The sequence below is a fragment of the Portunus trituberculatus genome, chromosome 39 (assembly GCF_017591435.1).
Source record: "Portunus trituberculatus isolate SZX2019 chromosome 39, ASM1759143v1, whole genome shotgun sequence".
Taxonomy (NCBI): domain Eukaryota; kingdom Metazoa; phylum Arthropoda; class Malacostraca; order Decapoda; family Portunidae; genus Portunus; species Portunus trituberculatus.
The window spans coordinates 9,944,298-9,951,003 of record NC_059293.1 but is presented as its reverse complement, the minus strand read 5'-3'; the positions used below and the strand labels follow the sequence as shown (position 1 = coordinate 9,951,003).

The 6,706-nt window shown below is 40.4% G+C and overlaps 1 protein-coding gene across 5 annotated transcripts in view; it reads left to right on the top strand.

Moving 5' to 3' along the window:
* The window catches only part of LOC123515401 (probable G-protein coupled receptor AH9.1), a 180,212-nt gene that overhangs the window by 93,681 nt on the left and 79,825 nt on the right, over positions 1–6,706 (top strand). Inside the window, exons 1-3 of one of the 5 annotated variants that reach the window (XM_045273942.1) lie at positions 2,163–2,296; positions 3,603–3,714; positions 4,039–4,070. The exons of 2 other annotated variants lie outside the window; for them this stretch is intronic. The gene's annotated coding sequence lies outside the window, so the exon portion shown is untranslated. Of the gene's footprint in view, positions 1–2,157; positions 2,297–3,602; positions 3,715–4,038; positions 4,071–6,706 lie in introns of those variants that run through there. 2 more of the 5 variants (XM_045273940.1, XM_045273941.1) reach the window with 2 other exon arrangements.

The window sequence follows — 6,706 nt, the reverse complement described above, 5'->3', positions numbered from 1 at the left end:
TTTTTGGCTTCTCGGGTTGAATGGAGGGAGTGTTGTGCTGGAAGTTCGGAGTATATCATGGAGACAAATAGTAGAAGTTCAGGGTATGATTTGAAGACAAGGAAGTTCAAGAAGCATTCAAGTTTAGAGTGTCAATATAACATGAAAACAAATTGAAGTTCAGAGTATGATTTGAAGACAAGGAAGTTCAAGACACAGCCAAGTTCACAGTGTCATAGTATAAGCTGAAGACAAATAGAAGTTCAGAGTATAATTTGAAGACAAGGAAGTTCAAGAAGCATTCAAGTTTAGAGTGTCAATATAACATGAAGACAAATTGAAGTTCAGAGTATGATTTGAAGACAAGGAAGTTCAGGACACATTTAAGTTCAGTGTCAGAGTATAATATGAAGACAAAAAGAAGTTTAGAGTATGATTTGAAGACAAGGAAGTTCAAGACACATTTAAGTTCAGTGTTAGAGTATAACATAAAGACAAAAAGAAGTTCAGAGTATGATTTGAAGACAAGGAAGTTCAAGACGCATTCAAGTTCACAGTGTCATAGTATAACCTGAAGACAAATAGAAGTTCAGAGTATGATTTGAAGACAAGGAAGTTCAAGACGCATTCAAGTTCACAGTGTAATATGAAAACATTTGTATAAGAAAATTATAGAGACATGCAAGTTTTAAATATATCAAGACACGAGTAGGAAAGTTCAAGACACATGTACGTATGTTTGGAGTATTCTTTCTAAACACGTGTAAGTTTAAAGTAAAGTTCAAGGAATATATAAGCTGAGAGTTTAATTTCAAGACACAAGCAAGTTTAGAGTACATTGTTAAGACTCAGGGAACTTTAGAGCATAATTTCAAGACACCTTCTGCAAGATTGGAGTGAGTGGTGGCGTCTCTCTAACCTTTTTAGTGTCCGTAAATTTTCAGTGTCTTATTTGGCTCGGAAATAAACTTTCTAGGGTTACTTACATCAAGCAATAAACAAGTATTTTTCTCCCAATTAGTGCTGAGAGAGAGAGAGAGAGAGAGAGAGAGAGAGAGAGAGAGAGAGAGAGAGAGAGAGAGAGAGAGAGAGAGACTTTAGCCTAGACACAACATGCTCTCCCCTCTTCATCCATCCCCTTTTTATCTTCTCTTTCCTTATTTCCTTCTCTCTCTTTTCTGTTTCCTTCCCTTTCTGTTATTTCCCATCACTACTTTGCTCATACTCCTCCTCTTCCTCCGTTTGAGAATGATGTACTAGTTATAGTGATACAGTTGAAATAGATAAATAGAGAGAGAGAGAGAGAGAGAGAGAGAGAGAGAGAGAGAGAGAGAGAGAGAGAGAGAGAGAGAGAGAGAGAGAGAGAGAGAGAGAGAGAGAGAGAGAGAGAGAGAGAGAGAGAGAGAGAGAGAGAGAGAGAGAGAGAGAGAGAGTTGCATTAGCTCATTACCTTGCATAAAATATTTAAATCACTCGAATAATGCATTAATATTTGTGACTCTCTGTCTCTCTCTCTCTCTCTCTCTCTCTCTCTCTCTCTCTCTCATCTTGTCATTCTCTCATATTTTCTTCTTTCTCTCCCTCCCACATATGACAAGCTCTCCAATAAACAACGTTATGTTCATATTACTGATGGTGACGATGGTTTTATTGCACGGAAACATTCATAACTCTTTAAAACTGAGCGAGTCTACCTTAAAATTTAATTCTAGTAATACGGCGCTTCGGTAGATGGCTCTGATCGGACTGAGAGTGCACATGGCGTCATCAGGAGGAGCTTTTCCATCTTTCTGTTGTAGTATTCTCAACACAAACCACTTTTATATGATCTAAGTGCAGGAATAGTGTATGGTGTTCACTTATCTTCACCTACAACCTCCCTACACTACTCTAGGACGTCCCACCAACCCTCCAAATGTCCAGCACCCGAGATTACCCCAGAATTCCTCCCAGCTTTTCGCTTTCCATCAGTCCTGCCTGGGCCAACCATTCAAGCCTCCATCATTCACGTGTGTTGATAGTCGCGGTTTCATTGTTTTTGCTTATCAAACGTTAACAGTAGATCAAGACTGAATTTGTGCTATGATGTGAAGATAACGTAGTTCCAAATGCAATAAACTGGTAACTTTGTACTGAACGGCTTCGAAACAGTGAACCGAAGCGATGCGAGACGCGGCAAGTCAAACCAGTGGTGCCGAGTGTGTTGTGAGGTGGAGATGTGTGCCGGAGTGTGTGCCTTGTTTGACTGTCACTATTGCTGGTCAAGGTGAAGCAGGACTACAGGTGTGTGAGGATAGCGGGTGTGCGGTGACAAATGGTAAGTCATAAGTCAAAGGTTGGTTTCCTTAGTGTGCAGTGCCGTCCCTCAGTCTTCCAAGTCCTCTGAGTTGTCGATGTTCAGTTGTTTGATTGATATTCAGACATCGCAGCATCGAGAGAGAGAGAGAGAGAGAGAGAGAGAGAGAGATTATAATTATGTATACAATTTCATTCCCGTAAGAGTTCCTGATTATGTACGAAATGTTCTTTCTGTTCCTGAAATGAGAGAGAGAGAGAGAGAGAGAGAGAGAGAGAGAGAGAGAGAGAGAGAGAATTGTTTAGGCCTGTAGGTGTGCGCGTGAGTGAATGAGACGATAGAGTCAATTAACACCAAGCCTTCCATGCACTGACGGTGGCTAATCTATGCCATTCCCCAAACAACGACCAAACCAACACAAACACAATACGATGCCACGATGCTGTGAAATTAACCGCAAATGTTTGTCTTTCTTGTAAATTGTCTGGAGTGTAACGTAGCTTTCTCTCTCTCTCTCTCTCTCTCTCTCTCTCTCTCTCTCTCTCTCTCTCTCTCTCTCTCTCATTTAGCTTCTGTTCAATTTTCCTTGCCAATCTCTCTCAATTCCTGTTTCCATTTTCTCATCTCATTCGTTATGTTCTCTCCTCCGTACCACATGCTCTCTCTCTCTCTCTCTCTCTCTCTCTCTCTCTCTCTGATGTTAGTGTAGCGTGTGGAAGACCTAACTGCGCCAATTTGAGTGACCTTGGAGAGAGAGAGAGAGAGAGAGAGAGAGAGAGAGAGAGAGAGAGAGAGAGAGAGAGAGAGATAGAGCAGGGGTTTTATGAATACTTACGGCCATCTCCTCTTTAGGAATTGTCTGAGTAGAGATGTCTGGAGAGAGAGAGAGAGAGAGAGAGAGAGAGAGAGAGAGAGAGAGAGAGAGAGAGAGTGTCGTATACTGTTATTTTTCACTAGCGTCTCCCATCTAACAAGTAAACAGTGCTAAAATTAACTAAACGTGTAACATTCATTCTCGTGTGTGTGTGTGTGTGTGTGTGTGATGACGCAAGGTAGCTGGTGCCGTGAATAAAATGCTGGCAATGCTTGTGACGAAATACGTTTAGAAGGATGTATATATAGGAGTGTCTTGCTTTAGGTATTGTCTCTTTTATCCGTGTGTGTGTGTGTGTGTGTGTGTGTGTGTGTGTGTGTGTGTGTGTGATTTGTGTCAAGTGTTTATATTTGAAGTCAATGTATATATGTAAATTTCACTTAAGTACGGATCTCTCTCTCTCTCTCTCTCTCTCTCTCTCTCTCTCTCTCTCTCTCTCTCTTCGATAACAAGACGAGGTGTTGACGTGAGGGCGATATGTTTGTGGCGGAGCGGCGCGTTGGATAAGAGCTTCGAAATAGTGGCGACAGGTCATGGCGCATCGAAGTAGTGTCGGTGCTTCGAGGTATGCGGCGAGGATAGGGAGTTGTTTGAGTGTCATAAAAGTGCTGTGTCTGTGTGTGTGTGTGTGTGTGCTCCTTTTCATCACATCGGACTTGAAAGAGAAACAAGTTCGTGAAAATTAGCATTCAGCGAAGCAACACGTGAATGAATGCAATGATTAATAGAAGACAATTCATAAAATTTTACATCAAACATTACCAGCGAGTCAGCTCACGGTCAGCGCACTCCACACGAAACTGAAGAGACGTGAATGTTAGAAGAGAACAAAAATATCACCGTATTGACAGAAATATATTATTGTTTCATTCTTCCTTCCCTCTCCCAGGAACCCTCCAAGCTGCCACCAAAAGAACAAAGGTAAAATTTTGCTTGTGTGCAAAGAGAGCAAATTTGTTTCCTGGGAGTGGTTGATGAAAACAGAGGCCAAGAGACGCTTCACGGTCAGAGGGCAGTGAGGCGGCGCGAAGGCAAATATTGGCTTCAAAGGGAAGGCGAACAGCGGAGATGAATTTCCATAAAGGTGAAAAATAGCAAGTGAACCGCCTCGGTGGATGATGTGACCTTGAAATTGTTCGCCAGATATGCATCATGCAACGTGACACTCCTTCTCTCCAGGGGCGTCGGTGTCTCTGTGGCAGCAATGCAATGACAACCGTGCAGTAACGTGTCTTCACTCTCTTAAGCAAAACTGCGCAAGCCGCTTGTTTCTTTATCCATCTTTTTTTTTTTTTTCTTTTTGCTTACGTAAACTCATCACGTGACGCACCTGTTGCTACTGTTGGCTTTATCCTGGCCTGGGAGTATCTAAAACTTGCCTTAATAAAATAAATCTGAGAAAAATCATCTGAGAAAAATGACGATGTTCTTAATTTAGATTTAGGGAGAGGTGAAACACTTTTTTTGTTAAGATGGTGATACTACACTGCCTTCCACCGTGTTTAGCGTGCTTCCTCTAAGTTCTCAGACACAGTAATTCTTTTTATTGTAAGTAAATTCCCAGCAGAAAAGGAATGAAAACTAATTCCGATCTGGAATAATAATTTATGAATAGTCAGCACATCAAGACTAAAGAATGAGCGAGCAGAGCAAAGAAAAGTGGTGGTGATCGGTGGTTTCTCGTTATGATTAAAGTGAACAGTTGTTTAGCTTGTGACCTTCAATCCCGAGCTCGATACTCCCCAGCTCACCGTAATTACTCCATGTGTGCACCCTTTCGCAACTGACGCCAGCGGTACGAGTGTCCGCCACCTAATGTAATCAGCCTTCAGCTCTCAGACACCTTCATCCTGCTGGTGGTGAGGAATATGCGAAGCTTCTCCCCTGCACCAAACAAATGAAATAAGCAAATAGATGTATGAAGAAATAAAATAAATAGATGGAAATGGAAATAAACTATATAACATGAATAAGGTAGAACACAAATAAATGAATGAGAATTAATTGGTATGAAAAATGTTGAATTAGAATTGAGTGAATATATAGGAAAATTAAGTAAATAACGAATAGCTGAAATAAGAAATGAAGAAAATAAATAACGAGGTATAGGAACAAGTAAATGAATGATTGATAAAACACTATAGGAAAAAATATGAATAGATGAAAATAGATCAATAAAGAAAACAAAAAATAAGCAAGAGGAAAACAAAAACAAATAAAAGAAAAGGGAAAAAAGTATAATTAGTAAACATATAAAGAAAATATTAAATCAAACGTATAAATAGACAAGTAAACAAATAGATACTAACTAAAGAACACGTCAAACACAACACCAACTAATGAACAAGATCGGAGAGGTTTAGTGAAGCGCACGAGTCTATACTGTTAGTTATTTTCTCCAGTTAATTACCACACTCCAGTGACTGACCTTGGAAACACGAAGGGAGGAACACATATTTCTGTAATTAGTGTTTCCATTTTCGCATGTGCTTCTAAGAATTACATTTCCTCTGGACGTATGAATTATGTTATATCTGAGAGAGAGAGAGAGAGAGAGAGAGAGAAATCGTTAACTTTTCATTACTTCTGGGACGCATTTTTACCATGAGTTTTGAGTATGATTACACAATTTTACTTACATTAGGAAGGGTCTATGGAGATCAGAAAATTAATAGCCACAGTTTTCACTATTCTAACCTCTACCTAACTTTCTGATCAAATCACCAAATAGAAAGCAGAATGAATATGGAAATGTGTCGTGTTACTGAAGGGGTCTGAATACTCTTACACCGTGTCAATAGAAATGGGGATACCTTTCACTCGACGTATTGAGCGATCTAGGGCACCAGGATATCGCCTATGTGGTGGTGGTGGTGGTGGTAGAGGGGATGGGGGGAAGAGAGGGCCGCGGCACACGACACGCTGTGATGGAAGAGTTGCTGGGGGAAGATCTTTAAGTATAAACTCTACTACTACCTTAAACAGTTGCGTTATGTTAGTAATGTTCCTCCTCTCACATTTTACTGTATTTTCTCCTTTCAGTACAGTGAGGTCAGTCATTGAGTCTCCTGTCCTCACTTTCACTTTTTAATCTATTTTGCCATTTCTCTCAGTTTAATTCCGATTCGCTTTCAGTTTTACAAGTCTGTTAACCAAAAGATACATCAGAGGCCAATATCAAGATCCAATGCTGTTTTCTTCCGCCACGAATCTTTTTAAAGGCTATTTAGATGATTAGCCTTATTCTTCAGTGTAATTCTGCTGCCAGTAATGTAAAAATGCCATTCATGTGTCGCTAGAAGCACTGAAAACATCTCTAAAACTCTTGTCCCGTCAATTTCAGAGCCTTTTGAATAGTCGGTGTGCAGTGTAGAGTGTTTCAGAATATGGTCCGAAGTTAATGCTCACCACATTGGAATCGTGTACAGAATGTTGGTCAATTTTTAACCTCCACCGCACCTGTCCCACATGTCAGTTCTTTCATTTGCAGCAGGAGCGTTTCTTTTCAGACCGTCATCATGGAAAACAACTCGATACTTTTCCTTGTCGAACACTTT